This window comes from Tursiops truncatus, chromosome 14 (genome assembly GCF_011762595.2).
Source record: "Tursiops truncatus isolate mTurTru1 chromosome 14, mTurTru1.mat.Y, whole genome shotgun sequence".
Taxonomy (NCBI): Eukaryota; Metazoa; Chordata; class Mammalia; order Artiodactyla; family Delphinidae; genus Tursiops; species Tursiops truncatus.
The window spans coordinates 35,914,399-35,935,297 of NC_047047.1; the positions used below are offsets into that span (position 1 = coordinate 35,914,399).

Genomic DNA, 20,899 nt, shown 5'->3' on the forward strand with positions numbered 1-20,899 from the left:
AGCCCTAATTCTGGCGCAATCTCCAATGCATTTCCTTCGAGTGTTGAACTACACTTCCCGAGGTCAGATTGTCTTCTCACGCCCTGCTCCTTGCGCTCTTCGCCGATTGCAAAGTAGTTCCCGAGGGCGGGCCGCTGTGATTGGAGGACGGCGACGAGCGGAGGATTTGGGCTCAAGAAAAAAGGACCTGCCGGATGGCGCCTAGCAATTGGCGAGAGGGGAGGCGAGTGTAACTCGAGGGTGGAGAGACAGAGCCCTTAGCTCCAGCGCTCTCCCGTAAGCTGCTAAGACTTTATCCTCCCCTCAAGGGTAAACGTGGGAGGTAAAGAGACCTTCCGCTGCGTAAAGCCGGTTCGACCCGGAAACAAAATCTTTTTTAAAACTATTCACAGTCTGCGGGGGCGGGAGGAATTGAAGTGTAGAGAAGACTGGACAGCTTCGCAGGTTGCTAAGCGACGAGGTGGGAGAGCGCGCGCACGCACGGGCCGCTGAGGAGTACCTGAGGGGTCCGTGGCGCTGCAGCTCAGACACCTAGGCGACCGAGCGAACGCGCAGCGTCCTCACGGGTCCTTCTTCACCGCCTCGGTAGTGTCCAGTGACGCGGTGAGGGGTTTGCAGGGACGCACCCTCAGAGACGGCCGGGGGCAGCACATCTTCCCCACTCCGGAGGCAGGTGAGTCCCCGCCCGAGGCTAGGGTCTTTCAACCTTAGGGTCCGGTGTGCGGTTGTGCGCCGTCCCGCGTTGCGTTTATCGACCCAGGTGCTGATCTTCTGCGCGGATGCCCGCGAGCTCGCCGGTCCCTCTCTGCGTGCATAGTGTTCGGGCAAAAGTGTTCTGGATGGCGTAGTGCCCTGAAGTTCACGCCACCTCCCCGCAGTAAGATACAGCTATTTTCAAGTTAAGTGAAAAATATTGAGCTCCAGCTTTGTGGGAAATGAGCCCCTCCCTTCCTGGAGTTCACAGTCTAACTTTTTCTCTAAGTTTTCCGTGAATGTTGACACTTTTGTCCGTTCTTTTTTGGAAACGGAATGCTCTTTAAACCATCTTGACCTTTAAATTATGCCAAACCTGCATTTCTAAGGAAAGCGTGGCAGCTGAATGGGAGACACTCGTTATTTCAGTCAGTCTCAGCTGGTAAAATAACTTAACGAGGTTTTCGTTTAAAATTAGTGCTGCCCAGGAAAATTGTGCTCTCTGAAACCTTGTTTCATGTGGATGTTAAGAGGAAGATGTGATGATCTGGAATAGCATATGTGTAATGAAATGAAAGAAATATCTATATTAGAAAACACTGGTGTAACTTCTGGTTACACTGGTGATTGAATGCCAAGTGGTATCTTTCAGTTTTTCTCTTCAGTTTTGGAGGGTTTGCTATTGTGTGAAAGAAATGGAACCTTACTTTCTAACTTGATCTATCAATAGCATTTATCATAGCTTAATGACTCTCTCCTCCTTGAATAACTATTCACGTGGCTCTCAGACAGCATATTTCCTGGTTTTCCTGTATGTCACTGGTTGCCCCTTCTCAGTGTTCTTTGCAAGTTCTTTTTCACTTCTGACCTTTTAACCTTGGAGTGCCTGTATTCTTCTGTCTACACTTAATCCCTTAGTGATTTAATTCATGAGTTGCATAGTTTCAAAATGCCACTTCTATGTCAAAAACTCCCAAATTTGTGTCTCGTCCTGAATTCCAAACTCCTGTGTCTAACTACTTTCTCGTTATTTCTCTTAGAAAACTTGAGTTTCTAATATGCATCGTTTCCACTATTTTACAGTGTTTTCTACTGAGCAATTGTATGTAGAAGTAAAACACCACACCTGTTGGTACAGATAATATGACCTGTAATTTCTCCAGTTCTAAGATGTTCATTATGGATGGTGGGATTATGAGATTTCAGATGGTAGAGTAGTGAAGAGTATGGATTGGTTAAATGAAGACTGGTGTGATAAATTGGTTAAATGAAGACTGGTGTGATAAATTGAAGAGCATGGATTGGTTAAATGAAGACTGGTGTGATAATAGAGCAAGGATTTTAGGATGTGGCATTCTGCTAGGCTCTGGGGATTCAGAAGTTAATAATACACAACTGCTGCCTTTTTAGAGCCCCAGTTTAGCAGGGAACACAGATATGTAAACCCATAATGACAACATGGTGTGACCTGGTTAGTAATAGTTAGGTAACAAGTTAGTAACTCTGGGCTGCCACAGTTTCACAAAGGAGGTGCTGTCTGAATGAGGACAAATGGATGTTCCTGCCAGGCAGCTAGGGTAGGAGGAGGTAGAACCACTTTGCAGTGTTGCAGGTAGTGTTTTGGGTTGACATTCAACAATTTGCAAACATACATGTGTTAAGTCCCTGCTTTTTTTTAAAACTAAGGCTTTGGAATTGCATTGTCATGTGGCTGTTACATTTAAATTAATAAAAATTAAATAAAATTAGCACACAAGGGTTCCCTTTTCTCTACATCCTCACCAACACTTGTTATTTGTTGTCTTCTTGGTAACAGCCATTTGTACAGATGTGAGGGAGTGGTGTCTCCTTGTGATTTTGATTTGCGTTTCCTTGATGATTAGTGATATTGAGCATCTTTTCGTGTGTCTTTTGGCCATCTGTACATCTTCCTTGGAAAAATTTCAATTCAGGTCCTCTGTCCATTTTGTAATTGAGTTGTTTGGGTTTGTTTTTTTGATGATGAGTTATAAGAGTTCTTTATATACTTTGGATATTAACCCCTTATTGGATATATTATTTACAAATATCTTCTCCATTTAGTAAGCTTCCTTTTTGTGTTGTTGATGGTTTCCTTTGCTGTGCAAAAGCTTTTTAGTTGTTGTAGTCTCATTTGTTTGTTTTTGTTTCCCTTGCATGAGGAGGCTTAACCAAAAAATATTGCTAAGCACTGTTGGTGAGATTGTAAATTGGTGCAGCCACTATGGAAAACAGTATGGAGTTTCTTTAAAAAATTAAAAATAGAACTGCCATATGATCTAGCAATTTCACCTATGGGCATTAACCCAAAGAAAACAGAAAAACCAATTCAAAAACACCTCCAGTGTTCATTGCAGCATTATTTACAATAGCCAACATATAAAAGCAACCTAAATACCACTGATAGACTAATGGGTAAGGAAGATGTGGTATATGGATATTACTCAGACATAAAAAAAAAGAAATCTTGCCATTTTTGTCAACATGGATAGATCTAGAGAGTATTATGCTAAGTGCAGTAAGTCAGAGAAAGACAAATACCACATGCTCTCAATTATGTATAGAATGTAAAAAGCAAAACAAATGAAACAAAACAGACTTATAGATAACAGAGAACAAACAGGTGGTTGCCAGAAGGGAAGGGATAGAGGAGTGGATGAAATAGGTGTAAGGGATTAAGATGTACAGACCTACAGTTATGTAATAAATAAGCCATGGGGATGTAATATACAACATTAGGAATATGGTCAATAATATTGTAATACCTTTGTGTGGAGACAGATGGTTACTAGACTCATTATGATGACCACTTCATAATGTATGCAAATATCAAATCACTTTGTAGTATACCTGAAACTAACATATGTCAACTCTATGTCAATAAAAATTAATTTAAAAATACAGTTTCTCAGTCACACTGGCTACATTTCAAGTGCTCAATAGCCACATGTGATAGACTAGCAAACATTTTCATTATCGCAGAAAGTTCTGTTGCATGGCTGCCAGAACTTAGTGGAAGCAAGGCGTCATCTAGAGCAGGAGCAGCTGCAGCATATCTTTGTGGAGGCATCTTTTGCCCCTGGTACCTTATTGAGTGCATTGCATCATCTAGAGCAGGAGCAGCTGCGGCATATCTTTGTGGAGGCAGTTCTTTTGCCCCGGTACCTTATTGAGTGCATTGCATCATCTAGAGCAGGAGCAGCTGCGGCATATCTTTGGGGAGGCATTTCTTTTGCCCCTGGTACCTTATTGAGTGCGTTGCATCATCTAGAGCAGGAGCAGCTGCTGCATATCTTTGTGGAGGCATTTCTTTTGCCCATGGGTACCCTATGGAGTTCATTGCTGTCTGTGATACTGACTACACAGGAAGAATCCTGTGCGAGGCAGGAAAGAAACCCAATTCTTGTCTTAACCATTGCTGATTTATTCTGGACGAACTCACATTGACAGTTTTGGTGTGCAAAGTTTACAAACAATGTATTGTCCTAGATCTTGAATGAAACTTAGCATCCGCAGCACTGCATCCTCAGGAGGGCATAGGAAAGCATAGTCATCGCCTGCGTGACACCGAACAACATTTGTCTTCTGCTCTCTACTGTTCTGGAATACCTATGTCTCGCCACACTCTAAATAGGGGGAAGAGCATGTGCCACTTGTTGAAGCTTGAAATAGAATGGTAGGTTCAGACCCTACCAATAATGGGGGTTAGGAGAGAAAGGAGCTCAGCTGGGGTGTCTATATATTTTAATGTGTGCAACAGGTCCATATTCATATGCGCTTTTTATGAATATTCATAATATATGTTTTATTTGGATATATGTGCTCTCTCTGATATTATCTGTATTATGAGTTCTTAAATTTCTAGCTGCTTTTATACTTCATAATATTTTCAGTTTGAATTAAACAAAAATGTTTTTCGTAAGTCAAATTTTATGATTTTTGTCATTCGTAAGGAAGGACAGAGAGTTGTCACTGGAGAATAGCCTAAGCGTGCTTTAAATGTATTGGTGGGTTTAGAAAATAATGGGTATTAATTTTATTATTTGGTCAGTTCACTACTCAGCTTAACAAAGAATATTACCAACCCCTTCCCGGAGATAATGTGTTGACACACACCTACTCATTCTTGTGTGTATAGGTGTATTTTGTGATTATAAAAAGTCACGAGTTATTAAATAATAGTAAATCAATTAATGTTTTCTCTTATCCCCTACTAACTAGAGATTAGGAAAACTTGTCTCATTTCACTGCTAATGGCTTTACATGTAAAAAATACTGCTATATGAGCACAAACATACCTATATTTTCGCCTAAATGTGTCCCAAGACAGATATAATTATGCCCACTGTTTAAAAAAATTAAGATATATGAAAAGACTCTGAAATGGATCAATTTATTATTAATAAGAGGTGGGGAAGAATGGGTAAGAGCTAGACTTTGGATAGTAAGTAGAAGTATGGGGTAGGGACAGGAGAGTAGGGGGAAAAAAAGCAATTGAGTATGAAGAACTAACACCTTGAAATGAAGGTTAAAGGGGAGGAAAAAAAAATCTCAGCAAACATTCATTTGCATTATACACCTTTACTTTAGCCAGCTTACTTGCTATTGTTCAAATATGTCCTTCAGTATTCTGCCATTTTCACTGTGTGCTTTTTCTCACCTGGAACCTCAGCCTCCATTTATGCCTGTCAAAATCTATTCCACCAGGCTCTCTCCAAATGCTTTGGCCTATATGAAGCCTTTCTTCCCCGCCCTCCACTTTTAAAAACTATTACAAAAAATTACAAACATAAACAAAATGAAGAGACAGTATAATTTTCTCAGTCCATCATCCAGCTTCAACAATTATCAACATTCTGCCAATCTTTTAAAATACATCTCCCTGTTTCCTCCCTCCCCCAACATTGTCAAACATACAGACAAGCTGTACAGTAAATATCCTTGAGAGTAGTCTGAGTTCAGTCAGGAGAGACAACTATACAGGTTATTTGCAAATTTAATATGATGAATTGTTAACTAGAACAAGGAGGGGTGGTTAGCTGTTAGAAGAGGTAAAAGAGCTCTGTGTCTAAGGGTCCCAGAAGTAGCAGTTGTGGAAGAGCAGCACCTACTATTGATACTAGGATGAGGAAGAAAGACTGGGAGAGAGCCCTTCTTCCCAAAGCTTGGATGCAGGCCTCTTCAAAAAGGGCATACCTACCATGGCCACAGGGCCTGAGGCCACAGCTGGACCTTTCTCCTCATCAGTGTTCTTGGGCCTTCACACTAATTAATAATAATAGAGAACTGGAATCCAGAAGGGAAGTGTTCCTCTGCTGCTGTAGTGACCTGATAGGGCCCTCTCTAAAGCTGGCGAAGAAGTGTTTAGAGGGTCTAGTTCCATTGTCATAAAGCAGGGCAAATAAAGGTAGATTTAATGCTGAGAGATAGTAAATTGATAACTGGCACACCTATATAGTACCTAGCGCCTAATTTCTGTAATTGTTAAACATTTTGCTTTATTTACTTTATCGTGTATCTGCACACCTATCGATCCACATGAATTCTTTTTTGATTCTTCAGCCTGATCGCTTTGTTTTTGTTTTTTTTAAAGATGGATTTTAAAAAATTGTTACATTTATTTATGTCTGCGTTGGGTCTTCGTTGCTGTGCGCGGGTTTTCTCTAGTTGCGGTGAGCGGGGGCTACTCTTCGTCGCGGTTCGTGGGCTTCTCATTACGATGGCTTCTATTTGTTGCAGAGCATGGGCTCTAGGTGCACAGGCTCAGTAGTTGTGGCTCACGGGCTATAAAGCGCAGGCTCAGTAGTTATGGCGCACGGGCTTTGTTGCCCCGTGGCATGTGGGATCTTCCTGGACCAGGGCTCGAACCCGTGTCCCCTCAGTTGGCAGGCGGATTCTTAACCACTGCGCCACCAGGGAATTCACGGCTCTTTGTTTTAAATTTTGAATTTAAAAGTTACCTACAAAACTAATCTGTGGTGGGAAAAAAAAAATCACTAACAGTGGTTCCTTCTAGAGCAGCGGTCCCCAATCTTTTTGGCACCAGGGACTGGTTTGGTGGACAATTTTTCCACGGACGGGGGTGGGCATAGTATGGTTCACGTGGTAATGCGAGTGATGGGGAGAGGCAGATGAAGCTTCGCTTGCTCGCCTGCCGCTCACCTCCTGCTGTGTGGCCCAGTTCCTAACAGGCCGTGGACCAGTACCGGTCCTCTGCCCGGGGGTTGCGGAGCCAGTGCTCCGGGGGTGGGAGTTGGGGTGGGGATTGACTGGGAACGAGCATGAAAGAACTTTTTGGCTGACAGTAATGGTGTATATCTTGATAGGAGTTTGCATTACAGAGGTATAAGCTTTTGTAAAAATCTGCAAATGTTATAAGATTTGTGCATTTCATATTTGTGAATTTTCTCTAAAAACATCTCTAAAAATTATTAAACTCTAGTTAATGATAGTATTTAGGGGTGAAACATACTTATGCCTGCAACTTTCTTTGAAATGCATTAAAAATATAAGATGGATTAATGATGTATAGAAGGATGAATAGTTAGCCCATAAAAAATCAAAATATAGATAAAGCAAATACAGTAATGTGAGAAAATACCATATAGTAAAATGTTAATTGTAGAATTTTTGTGGTGTTCACTGTACATTACTTTCAACTTTTCTGTATCAGTTATTAGACTGAAATTTCCTTGAGTTCAGAGACTGTGTCTTATACATCTGTAAATGCCTCATGGAACACAACATATCTTCCTCACAATGGGAATGAGCAGAATGCCTTTAAAATTGCCATTGTGGAGTTGGAAGACTAATCTTGGCTTAATGAACCTAAGCAGTTTCAAACTTTTCTAGCTAAACAGAAATTTTGTAAACGCAAATTATATTGGAAAATGATTGGAAGAAGTTGTGAAATACTGAACATATCAGAAATTTCCCAGATGTAATTTGACACTTTAATAAAAATTTATATATTATCAATTTTTTTGGTAAATAGCTTATTATTAACTTGTTCATCAAATCATTTAGCAAAATTATCAGGCTTAGGCTATAGATAGAATTAAGAACAGTTTAGATTATAAAATGTATATTTAAAATTATCTTTTGTTCTAATATATATTTATAGTCTAGTATGATTGGTTTGCCTGGGGAATATGGTTGGCTCCATCTAAATGGAACAAATGAGAACTGTAGATGGAGGCCCAGAGAATGGGCATATATTACTCTTATTGGTTTCATAACCTTTCTGCAGGCCTTAGAATTTATGTTGCAAAGTGTTCATTGTAAAGATAGGAAGTTGCAGACGGTCCCCAAAAGTTGGGATTGACTGGATAAGGATGGCCCTCTACAGCATTGCTTCTAAATCTAAGGACTTTGCTCCTTTTTAGTTGAACATTTCAGTGCCTTAGTTCCCAAGTCTAGTTTTGTAATACCCACCCATATTTGATCAAGTTTAATTTGAAAGAATTGTGGCACATAAAGAATTTAGTTACTTATATGTTCAATTTAATATATAGCCCCTGGAAATGAATCAAGTTTTCATGACTTACAGCTGGGATTTGTCATGTGATGTCTTCCTTGGTCTGTCTAGTTCATATAAGAAGTACTCAAAATTAAGGGAGGTGTTATTTTTCTAGGCCCTCATAAATTTAATCATATTGTTTTACATTTAACTGAAAGCATATATATGTATGCATATACATATATGTAGTGAACATTCATAATATTACATACATAATTTAATCCTGAGGTAGAATGAGTAGATATTATCCTCATTTTACAGTTTAGGAAACTCAGTTTCAAAGGTTGTGACTTGTCTGAGGTCTTCTTGCATGTTTAGAAAACTAAGATCTTACTAATATTAAAAAAAAACCCTACATATTCCGTCACCTATTTAAAAATTAACATCTAAAATATATCATGTTTACACAGTTGTAAAGGTTGTAATTTCCAATGTATTATAAATATTGAATTTTTAACCAGAACTGTTATATCATTCTTCAAAAAATATACAGTGTAATCTAAATATTAATTGCCATCATCTATTTAAAAAATAGGTAGCTCTCTCTTTGACAGTCAAAAGTTGAGGTTTCTATACATCCTTAATGTCAAACTTCCAGTACACTCTCCTGACATGATTTTATCTTTATTATATTTTAATGCTAAAATGTCTTTTCATGATCCCAGTGTCATCATACTTCTTTATCAAAAATATAAATTGAAACTAATTTTTTGTTTTTTTCAATCTGCCACTTATGGCTTTAAGTGTAATAAACTTTATCATTACAATTCTTTTTTTTTTTTTTTTTTTTTTTTTTTGCGGTACGCGGGCCTCTCACTGCCGTGGCCTCTCCCGTTGCCGAGCACAGGCTCCGGACGCGCAGGCTCAGCGGCCATGGCTCACGGGCCCAGCCGCTCCGCGGCATGTGGGATCTTCCCGGACCAGGGCACGAACCCGTGTCCCCTGCATTGGCAGGCGGACTCTCAACCACTGCACCACCAGGGAAGCCCATTACAATTCTTAGTAGCATACAGTTTATCAAAACAAATGTTTTAAATTTTAGATAATTATTAAATATTAAAAGTAAAATTTTAATGGAAATGTATCTGTTAATGGATGGGACTTTTTCTGCTCTGATTAGTTTATATATATGTGGATGAGTATTAGAATGAGACTGGATTGAGTTTCAAATTAATTTGTATTTTCCAGAGTTATAGATGTATGTGCTTAGAAAGCATATTCACATAAATAAGAAGGTGGGAGTTCTTTGGACTTCTTCCATGTCATTTGCAAAACAAAATCACATGGTAGCCTGTTATCAGAACTTGTTTTCAATGATGTATTAACCGGTTAACTCATTCAGGCTGTTATTCAATGGCTGAAAGCAAACAATTGAAAACCACCTGACTTGCAAAAGGATTTACTACCTGTTAGTCTTTTAAAGCTTTATTAACATTTTGCCTCTCTCATTTAGAGTTACCTTAATTAATTCAATATGTTCTGAAAGTGTTAGGAAAAATTGAAATATTATTTCAGTATCCTCTTCCTAAAACAGTATTTTAAATCAAATGCTTTTATCTTTTCACCTGCTTTAAATATGTTTTTCTCAACATCTTGAGGTGGCTTATTTGCTGATTGAATTTTCAGTTTTGGATAAAATACTGCCATATAACCTAATTGTGAAACCAGTCAGTCAAATAAGGTTGACTTAGTTTTCAGAAAAAGTATGACTTCATTTTTAAATTAAATTAATGTAGTAACATTCGATTTTGAAGAATATTATTAAAAAACTTAGAAATAAATTATGGAATGCATTTGAAAGAGAGTTTACTAAAACAAAGTCAAAATTAAAATGATGCAGTGATAATAAAATATAAATGTTTAAAATATGAAAATCATGATAATGCTATTTCTCATTACTTCATTTATAATAAAGTGATATAAAGTGGGCTTAAAACGATAAGTGATTTATGAAGTAAGGAGTATGATTAAAGGAATGGTATTCCTTCAGTAAACTTCTTACAATTCACAAACTTTTCCTATGTATTTAATGAAGGAAGAAAGTGATTTGCTAAAAGTGAGTTGGCACAGATGTAGAGAACAAACGTATGGACACCAAGGGGGGAAAGTGGGGGGGATGGGTGGTGGTGGTGGTGGGATGAATTGGGAGATTGGGATTGACATTTATACATCAATATGTATAAAATTGATAACTAATAACCTGCTGTATAAAAAAATAAAATAAAATTCAAAAAAAAGTGAGTTGGTATGGCAAATAGCAGATAATTTTACATTTGTTAATAGAAAGTAGAAAATAACCTTTTCTGAGATCAGGCTTGACCATAATTATTTCATTATGCAGTTTACTGAAAAAAAATATGGCTTGCATTAAATTCCTTACTAAACATTGGGCATAGAGTGCCTGGATGGATCTAATGGGATAGTACACAGCATGCTCCCTCTGGCTCTCCCCATTTCCTCCCTCTCCTTCTGAGGAGCAAAACATCATCTCCTTTTCTTATATAGAGTAGGTGTGCATTATTCCCAAAATCTGATTTCTTGGAGTCTTACCTTTCACCTTGAACACTTATTTAAAATTTCTGTGATTCTGCTAAATGAATTCTTCTCACTGCTAAGATAAAAAGGTTTTTCCCTGTTGTTGTTCTTAAAAATCTCATGATTTCTGTTCTTGATTTACAGAGAATTTTAGAAGGAAGAGCTTTCAAAACCAGAATTCTCACTGCAGTCTTATAGCAGGATAGGACATTCCCATACTCCAGGAAGGCTACAAAGATGCCCACATCCCCACTCCCAGATGCACACAATCAAAGTTGCCTGTTTGGTATTTCACAGGCCTTGTTCTCTTTAGAGTGAATTCCCCTTGTTAATCAGATGAAGGAATGCATCGGTATTGATTAGTTTATAAGCTACATTTCACAGGTAATATAATACGTTGGAAGAGAGGATTTTTGGTCAGGTGGGAGTGTCAGCACGTTTCCAGTTATACTAATAATAAGGTTGTCTGTCTTCTCTGCCTTCAGGGAGAAGCATCTCTGGTTAAAACTGATGTCTAGTGGCACGATTTGTCATTGCAATTTCATCGTCAGTTTGAATCTCCAGGTGGTTTCTGAATTCGTTGTAAACATTCATTTTGTTAAGGCAACAAACAATAGAGCATTGAACTGTTATGCTAGATTTGGAGATGTTCTTAACATTTTTTCCCCAGCTCAGCATTTTTAAGGTAATGTTTAATTCAAATTACAGAAAATACTTGAAATACCATTCTAACAACTTCCAACAGAGCTATTAAAGGAGCGTTCAGTTTCAAATCCCTAAAATTGAATGTTGGCTCTTTACACTGCTGGTGTTTTGGAGCTTACAGGATTTTATACTTTTATAGTATGAAATTATTTAACCTCCTGTTAATTTTATCTATAGCGTATATAAAGTTGGTATGCATCTAGTTAAAAATCATTCATTTTGATGTTTTCTTTAATGAAATACAATTAAGCTTTAAGACTTTTTTATGTAACAGTTTTGTAATCTGATTCCCTTTCATTGAAACTAGCAAAGTAATATTTGGAGAGTAATCTGATGTGCCCTTACTGTTGGTTTAGGTATCTGCTCATTTAGAAATATGTGCTTTACATAGCATCCATGTAATTAATAAACAGCATGTTAGATAATAGTGTAATTAAAAACAGCATCATTTAAGAAGCAAGATTAAGACATGAAATAAGTCAGAGACCAAATTATTACAAATATATATATATTTTTTTTTACTGTGGTAAGGTACACATAACATAAAATTTACTATCTTAACCATTTTCAAGTGCACAGTTCAGTGGTATTAAATATCATCATATTGTTGTGCAGTCATCACCATCATCCCCATAACAATTTTCATCTTGTAAAACTGAAACTCTATACCTATTAAATAACTCAGCATTCTCCCTTCCCCCCAGTCCCTGGCAACCACCATTACAATTTCTGTCTTTATGATTTTGACTAAATACTCCTGTAAGTGGAATCATACAGTGTTTGTCTTTTTGAGACTGGTTTATTTCATTCAGCATAATATCCTCAAGTTTCAACCACGTTGTAACATATTGCAGAATTAACGTTTTTAAGGCAGAATAATATTCCATTGTATGTATATGCCATATGCCACATTTTGCTTATCCATTCATCAGTATATGGACACTTGGGTTACTTCCCAGTTTCAGCTGTTGCAAATAATGCTGCTATGAACATGGGTGTACAAATATCCCTTTGAGACCCAGCTTTCAAGTCTTTTAGGTATATGCCCAGAAGTGGAGTTCCTGGATCATATGGTAACTCTATTTTTAATTTTTTGAGGAACTGCCATATTGCTTTCTGTTAACAGCTGCACCATTTTTACATTCCCACCAACATTGCACATGGTTCCGATTTTTTAATATCCTTGTCAACACTTGTTATTTTCTGTTATTATTTATTTATTTTGTAGTAGCCATTCTAATGGGTATGGAGTGGTATCTCCTTGAAGTTTTATTTTATTTTATTTTATTTTATTTTTTTGCGGTACAAGGGCCTCTCGCTGCTGTGGCCTCCCCCGTTGCGGAGCACAGGCTCCGGACGCGCAGGCTCAGCGGCCATGGCTCACGGGCCCAGCCGCTCCGCGGCACGTGGGATCTTCCCAGACCGGGTCACGAACCCGCGTCCCCTGCATCGGCAGGCGGACTCCCAGCCGCTGCGCCACCAGGGAAGCCCCTCCTTGAAGTTTTGATTAGCATTTCCTGAATGATTAGTGATTTGAACATCTTTTCATGTGCTTGTTGGCCACATATATCTTCTTTAGAGAAATATCTACTAAAGTCCTTTGCCCATTTTTGAATCCGGTGGTTTGGTTTTTTGATGTTGAGTTCTAGAAGTTCTCTATATATTCTGTATCTTAATCCCTTACCGGATATATGATTTGAGAATATTTTCTCCAATGGTCTGAGTTGCGTTTTTATTCAGTGGATCTCTGGATAGTGAGCTTTTTTGTTTTTTTAAGGAGTAGAATTTTAAATAACTGTTTCAGATAATTGTGTTTCAGATAATATTAATCTTTGATACTAAATCAAAGCTACACTAGTGGTAGTTTCTCAAAGGTTATTTGCAAAATGTAACCTGAAACAATATCATTGAATATTTCCTATTCTGTTACATTAAAATCTATAGGCCTATCCTGTACATTGAGTGGATCTTGTATTAATGCATGACTTTTTAAGTAATGCATTGTTTTACTAAGGATAGTGTCCTTTGATGCACAAGATTTTAAAACTTCATGAATTTCAATTTGTCTATTTTTTCTTTTGTTACCTGTGCCATTAGTGTCATATCCAAGAAATCATTGCCAAATCCAATGTCATGAAGCTTTTGTCCTACATTTTTTCTAAGAGTTTTATTGTTTTGGGTCTTAGATTTAGGTCCTTGATCCATTTGGAGTTTTTAATATATGGTTTTATGTAAGGGTCCAGTTTCATTCTTCTGCACGTGGATATCATGTTTTCCCAGCACCGCTTGTTGGAAAGACTGTCCTTTTTCCCACTGAATGGTCTTGGCACACTTGTCAAAAATATGACCATATATGTAAGGGTTTATTTCTGGGATTTGGGTTCTATTCCATTGGTCTATTTAGCTGTCTTTATGCCAGTATTGCAGTGTTGGAATTACTCGACTTTTGTAATAAGTTTTGATATTAAGAACTATGAGCCCTCCAGTTTTGTTCTTTTCTCTTTTTTCAATTATTTTGGCTATTTGGGGTTCCTAGAGATGCCATTTAAATTTTTTTCAAACTGTTTATTTTATTATTTTTTATTAATTTTATTTATTTATCTATCCATTTATTGGCTGCATTGGGCCTTCATTGCTGTGTGCGGGCTTTCTCTAGTTGTGACGAGCGGGGGCTACTCTTTGTTGCGGTGCGTGGGCTTCTCATTGCGGTAGCTTCTTTTGTTGCAAGCATGGGCTCTAGAGCGCAGGCTCAGTAGTTGTGGCGCCTGGGCTTAATTGCTCCGCAGCATGTGGGATCTTCCTGGACCAGGGATCAAACCCATGCCCCCTGCACTGGCAGAGGGATTTTTAACCATTGCGCCACCAGGAAGTCTCTCCATTTAAATTTTAAGATGAGTTTTTCTATTTCTGCAATATATGTTGTTGGGATTTTGATAGGGATTGTGTTGAATCTGTAGATTGCTTTGGGTAGTATTGACATTTTAACTATATTAAATCTTCCAATCCATGACCATGAGATGTGTTTCCATTTATCTGTCTTCTTTCATTTCTTTCAGCATTGTTTTTTCATTGAACATGTCTTTCACTTTCTTGGTTAATTCCTAAGTATTTTATTCTTTTTGATGCTATTGTAAATGGAATTGATTTTGTAATTTCCTTTTCAGATTCTTCAATTTTGATGGATAGAAGTGCAACTAATTTTTGTCTGTTGACTTCGTATCCTGCTACTTTGCTGAATTCATTTATTAGTTCTGACAGTTTTCTTTTGTGGAGTCTTTAGGGTTTTCTCCATATACGATCATATTTGCAAACAGATCATCTTATTGCTTCCTTTCTAATTTGGATGGCTTTTATTTCTTTTTCATACCTAATTGCTCTGGCTAGAACTTCTTCTGCCTGCCTGCTCAGGTCTGCCTTTGAATCCACCTAGTGAATTTTTCCTTGCTGTTATTGTACTTTTCAGCATCATAACTTCTTTTTGGTTTATTTCAGGTTGTCTGTCTCTTTATTGATATTTCCATTTTGTTCACACATTGTTTTCTTGTCTTTGTCTACATTTTTGTTCTTTGAACATGTTTAAGACAGTTGTTTTAAAGTCGCCTAGTATATCTACCATTACATCTTTCAAGGATGGTTTCTCTTGATTTATCTTTTTTTGCTTTGAATGGGCCATACTTTTTCGTTGTATGCCTTGTGACTTTTTTTTGAATGCTGGACATTTGAATCTAATAATGTAACTCTGGAAATCAGATTGTCTGCATTCCGCAGGGTTTGCTATTTTTTGCTGTAGTTTTTGTATTTTGATTGTTGTAGGCTGTCTGTGCTGAAGATCAGACTGAGGTATAAACTTAATGTCTGTTCAGATCTTTTCTGTGCCTTTCTCTTAGCATGTGTGGTCACTTTCTAATTTTTCTTGTATATCAGCAGTTTGTGAATGTCCTAGTCTTTAATGTCTGGCTCCCAAAAGAGGAAACAGGAAAAAATGAAGAGGGGTGAAAAAGGGTGCTGCCCCATTAAATCTTTGGGAAGTCAGTTTAGCCAGACGGGGGGCTTGCATCAGTGAGGGGAGGTGCAACAACAATGACTGCCCACCTCTTTGTGATCAGAAGCAGAGGACAGAGTTCTTATATTCCACCTAGCCTCCACGAGCTGTGTGTAAGCGGCTCCAGGAACATGTAAATAGCTACCTGCTATGTGGCTGGGGGGTGGGTAGCTGCTACTGTGCTAAGAGTTGAAATTGACCAAAATTAACTGATATTTGCATGTTCAAGTTTTTCCGTGGAAGTTGCAAGCCTTCAGCTGACTCCAGAGTTCCTTATGTTAGACAGATGCTGCCAGTATAATTGTTGTCCAGGTAGGGAGACAGATTCGTGGTGTTTCCTACTCTACCATTTTCACAGAATCCTTTTCATGTAAATATTTTAAATTGGAGGATTGTCCAGAGCTAAAGGGTTATCAGTTGACTTAGCTAGTAAAAAGAAAAGTTTGGGTTTGTACTCTTTTTTAAATGTAAGAATAATGTTATGTATCTTGGAAATTATTTGGTTGTTTTGGATGACATGGAAAACAGTTTTTGAAAGAATTCTCAAATAACTTCTAAAATGAATACAGAGTAATTTGAAGATGATTATTACATTTACTTCAGTGAGTCTTAAACATAGAATTTCTAAAGTCAGATTTAGTCCTGGAAGAAATTAAAGTGCTTGTAATTTACTTAAAGTTAGTCATTGTGGTCACAATGAGTACTGCTTTGTTACTATTTTCTTCTTCTTATTATTATTTATTTTATTTGGCTGAGCCGCGTGGCATGCGGGATCTTAGCTCCTCGACCGGGGATCGAACCTGTGTCCCCTGCATTGAAGGTGCGGCGTCTTAACCACTGGACTGCCAGGGAAGTCCCACTATTTTATTATTTTATACATACACAATTTACACATATCCCGACATATTTAACTATAAAATATTTGGCTGGAATTTTCAGGAATGGTGAAGTACAGGATAGTTTTACAGGATGAAAGTTGTAGTCATGTGAACTTCATGTAATCAAGTTGCCGAGAGTAGTCAAGAGGTAATAGAATGGACTGGGGTCAGTCACCTCCTCTTTCAACTTCATGTATAAAAGATAAAATAATACCTATCAGGATGCTTTCTTCCTCCCTCCCTCCCTCCCTCCCTTCCTTTCTATGCTATCTATCTATCTGTTTTTTATTGAAGTATAGTCAATTCACAGTGTTGTGTTAGTTTCTGGTGTACAGCAAAGTGATTCTTTTTCAGATTCTTTTCCATTATAGTTTCTTACAAGATATTGAACATGGTTCCTTGTGTTATACAGTAGGACCTTATTGTTTATCTTTTATATATAGTTGTTTGCATTTGCTCATCCCAAACTCCTAATTTATCCCTTCTGCCCACCCTGCTTTGGTAACCATAAATTTGTTTTCTACATCTGTGATTCTGTTTCTGTTTTGTAAATAAGTTCATTTGTATCATTTTTTAGATTCCACGTATGAGTGATATCATATGATATTTGTCTTTCTCTGACTTACTTCACCTTGTATGATAAGGTCCATTCATGTTGCATGTGCTGCAAATGGCATTATTTCATTCTTTTTTATGGCTGAGTAATATTCCATTGTTTATATATATACCACATCTTCTTTATTCATTCATCTGATGATGGACATTTAGCCTGTTTCCATGTCTTGCCTATTGTAAATAGTGCTTCTGTGAACACTGAGGTGAAAGTATCTTTTTGAATTAGAGTTTTCTCTGTATATATGCTTAGGAGTGGGATTGCAGGATCATATGGTAACTCTATTTTTAGTTTTTTAAGGAACCTCCATACTGTTCTCCATAGTGGTTGCACCAATTTACATTCCCACCAACAGTGTAGGAGGCTTCCCTTTTCTCCACACCCTCTTCAGCATTTATCATTTGTAAACTTTTTGATGATAGCCATTTTGACTGGTGTGAAGTGATACCTCTTTGTAGTTTTGATTTGGATTGCTCTAATAATTAGCGATGGTGAGCATCTTTTCATGTGCCTATTGGCCATCTGTATGTCTTCTTTGGAGAAATGTCTATTTAGATCTCCTGCCCAGTTTTTGATTGGGTTGTTTCTTTTTTGTTATTGAGCTGTATGAGTTGTTTGAATAGTTTGGAAATTAAGCCCTTGTTGGTTGCATCACTTGCAAATATTTTCTCCCATTCTGTAGGTTTTCATTTTGTTTATGGTTTTCTTTGCTGTGCAACAGCTTGTAAGTTTGATTAGGCCCCATTTGTTAATTTTTGCTTTTATTTCTATTGCCTTGAGAGAATGACCTTAAGAAATGATTGCTACAATTTATGTCAAAGAATGTTTTGTCTATGTTCTCTTCTAGGAGTTTTATGGTGTCATGTCTTATATTTAAGTCTTTAAGCCATTTTGAATTTATTTTTGTGTATGATGTGAGAGTGTTCTAACTTCATTGGTTTACACGCCACTGTCCAGCTTTCCCAGCACCACTTGCTGAAGAGACTGTTTTTTCTTCATTATATATTCTTGCCTCTTTTGTTGAAGATTAATTGTACGTGTGTGGGTTTATCTCTGGGCTCTCTATTCTGTTCCACTTACTATCAGGATTCTTTTTGATAATTACTTGTTTCCAGGAGTATGAACTACCTAACCTTGAGTTTTTTCTTTTAAGTAGAAGGAGTAGAATTTATTGGTTTTAACTCTACTACCTAGCTATATGACCCTGAACAAGTGTATCGGTCTCTTTTGATTGATACAATGGGGTAATAACACAGCATGACTGTAAAGTCTGGAAACATAACAATTCCCCTCCTATAGATATCCATTTAAATTAGGAGGTGTACAAGAATGTTTATAAGCAGTGCTTCTAAGAACAAAACTCTAAATATCTATTTGTCTATCAATAAGAGAATGAGTGAATATGCTGAAAATGAATGGACCATAACAACACATACCAACATAACTGAATAATAAAAATACAATGTTGAGTGAAAAAAAGTAAATCATAACACATACAGTATGATCCTAGTTTTATAAAATTTAAAAATGTGTAAAGACCCTATTAGAGTTTCATACACATCTGGTAAAACCATAAAGAAGAGTAGGGGGATGATTAATTCCAAATTCAAGATAGTAGTTGCCTGGGGTTGAGAGTAGGAGAGGATGCACTGGTGTCTTCAAAGTATTGGTAATTGTCTGCTACTTCTTAAGATGTGTGGATGCATGAGTATTTGTTCCATTTATTCATTTTTATGTTTTATTATATATTTGTTACATATTTAAAATATACATATACCTTTGATCACTATTGTTTGTATGATATTTAATAAAAAATATACATAGTGGCTTAGAGTTTTTATATGATTATGGAATAGCAATTTTGAAAAAGAATGGAAGTCTCTCACAAATCTTTTACCCATTTAGAGGAATTTTCATTTTTGCAAATCCCATTCAAGCTTTCTAGGTTAGGTTTAAATCTAGCATCTGGCCATTTGGTTTTGTTTGTCACATCTGTTCTTTGTTCCCTCTTTCCTCCTTTTCTTTTCTTTTTGATTATTTGAAGTTTTTTTACAATTCCATTTTATCTCCTTTTTTGTCCTTATTAGTGATGACAGTTATTTGTTTTTGTGACTACTTTAAGACTTATAGCATACACCCTTTTCTCACATCTACCTTCAAGTGATAGTATACCACTTCACCTATAGTATAAGAACTTTCAATAATTTACTTCCATTTCTCCCTTCCTATTGTGTTATGGTTCTCATACATTTTACTTCTACATAAGTTATAAGCTCCATACTACATTGTTATTATTTTTGTTTAAACAGCTAATTATTTTTTAAAGATATAAATAGAAAAAATATCTAATATTTACTCATGTAGTTATCATTTCCAGTACTTTCATTTCATTGTGTAGATCTCCATTTCTAATATAGTGTGATTTTCCTCCTGCCTAAAGGATTTCCTTTTTAAAATATTTTTATAGTATCAACTGTATTGTAACAAATTCTCTTAGCTTTGAATGTCTGAAAAAGTCTTTGATTTTGAAAGACATTTTCACTGGGTACAAAATTCTAGGTTGTCATTTTTTTCTTTCAGTACTTTAAAGATGGTGGTCCCCTGTCTTTTCACTTACCTTGTTTCTGATGTCATCTGCCATCCTTGTCTTTCTTCCTTTGCTCTTAAGTGTCTGTTTTCCTCTTTATCACTCGGTTTGAGTAATTTGATTATGATATGCATTTGTGTAACTTTTTTCATGTTTCTTGTGCTTGGGTTCTTTGAGATTCTTGGGTCATGGGTTTGTAATTTCAACGAATTTGGGAAAATTTTGGTCATTATTTCTTCAAATATTTTTTTCTGTCTACCTCTCATCCTGCCACTGTTTTGAAGACTTAAATTATCCATATAGTAAGCTGATTGTTGTCCCACTACTCACTGATGCTCTGTTCATTTTTTAAATTCCCTTTTCTTTCTAGGTTTTATCTTATAAAGTTTTTATTGCTGTGTCATCAAGACCACTAATCTTTTCTTTTGCAATGTCTAATCTGCTGTTAATTTCATCCATTGTATTTTGCATATCACTTATTGTAGTTTTTATCTCTGGACGTTTGATATGAGTTTTTTGTTTTTTTTTTGCGGTACGCGGGCCTCTCACTGTTGCGGCCTCTCCCGTTGTGGAGCACAGGCTCCGGACGCACAGGCTCAGCGGCCATGGCTCACGGGCCCAGCCGCTCCGTGGCATGTGGGATCTTCCCGGACCTGGGCACGAACCCATGTCCCCTGCATCGGCAGGCGGACTCTCAACCACTGCGCCACCAGGGAAGCCCTTGATACGAGTTTTTAAAGTATATTTCATGTCCACTAATTTTTGAACATATGGAATACATTATAATAATTGTTTTAATGTTCTAGTCTCTTAATTATCTTTGTCAGAGCTGGGTTGGTTTTGATTGATTTTTTTTTTTCTCCCTACTATGGATCATATTTTTTGGTTTCTTTGTATGCCTGGTAATTTTTTATTGAATGCCAACTGCTGTGAATATTACCTTTTTGGATGTTGGGTATTTTTATTTTTCTATAAATAATTTTGAACTTTATTCTGGAGTGCAGTTAAGTTACTTGAAAATGGTTTGATCCTTTCAGGACTTGTTTTTAAGCATGTATGCATTTCCCCCCATCCTGCACCATACTTAGTCTCTCTTAACACAGCTTCATATGACTAAAAACAGTGTGGTTTTTAGTTTCTACTTTTTATTTATTGATTGATTGACTGCCTGATTGATTGCCATGCTGTGCAGCATATGGGATCTTAGTTCCCTGACCAGGGATTGAACCCGTGGCCCCTGCAGTGGAAGCACAGAGTCTTAACCACTGGACCTCCAGGGAAGTCCTAGTTCCTACTTTTTTTTTTTAGC

At 37.1% G+C, this 20,899-nt stretch overlaps 1 protein-coding gene across 15 annotated transcripts in view; it reads left to right on the plus strand.

Moving 5' to 3' along the window:
- Positions 1 to 185: 185 nt before the first annotated feature.
- The window catches only part of WDPCP (WD repeat containing planar cell polarity effector), a 384,215-nt gene continuing 363,501 nt past the window's right edge, over positions 186 to 20,899 (plus strand). For 8 of the 15 annotated variants that reach the window (XM_073791325.1, XM_073791326.1, XM_073791327.1 and 5 more), the window contains exon 1: positions 187 to 673. The gene's annotated coding sequence lies outside the window, so the exon portion shown is untranslated. Of the gene's footprint in view, positions 674 to 20,899 lie in introns of all 15 variants that reach the window. The other 7 variants (XM_073791318.1, XM_073791321.1, XM_073791322.1 and 4 more) reach the window with 3 other exon arrangements.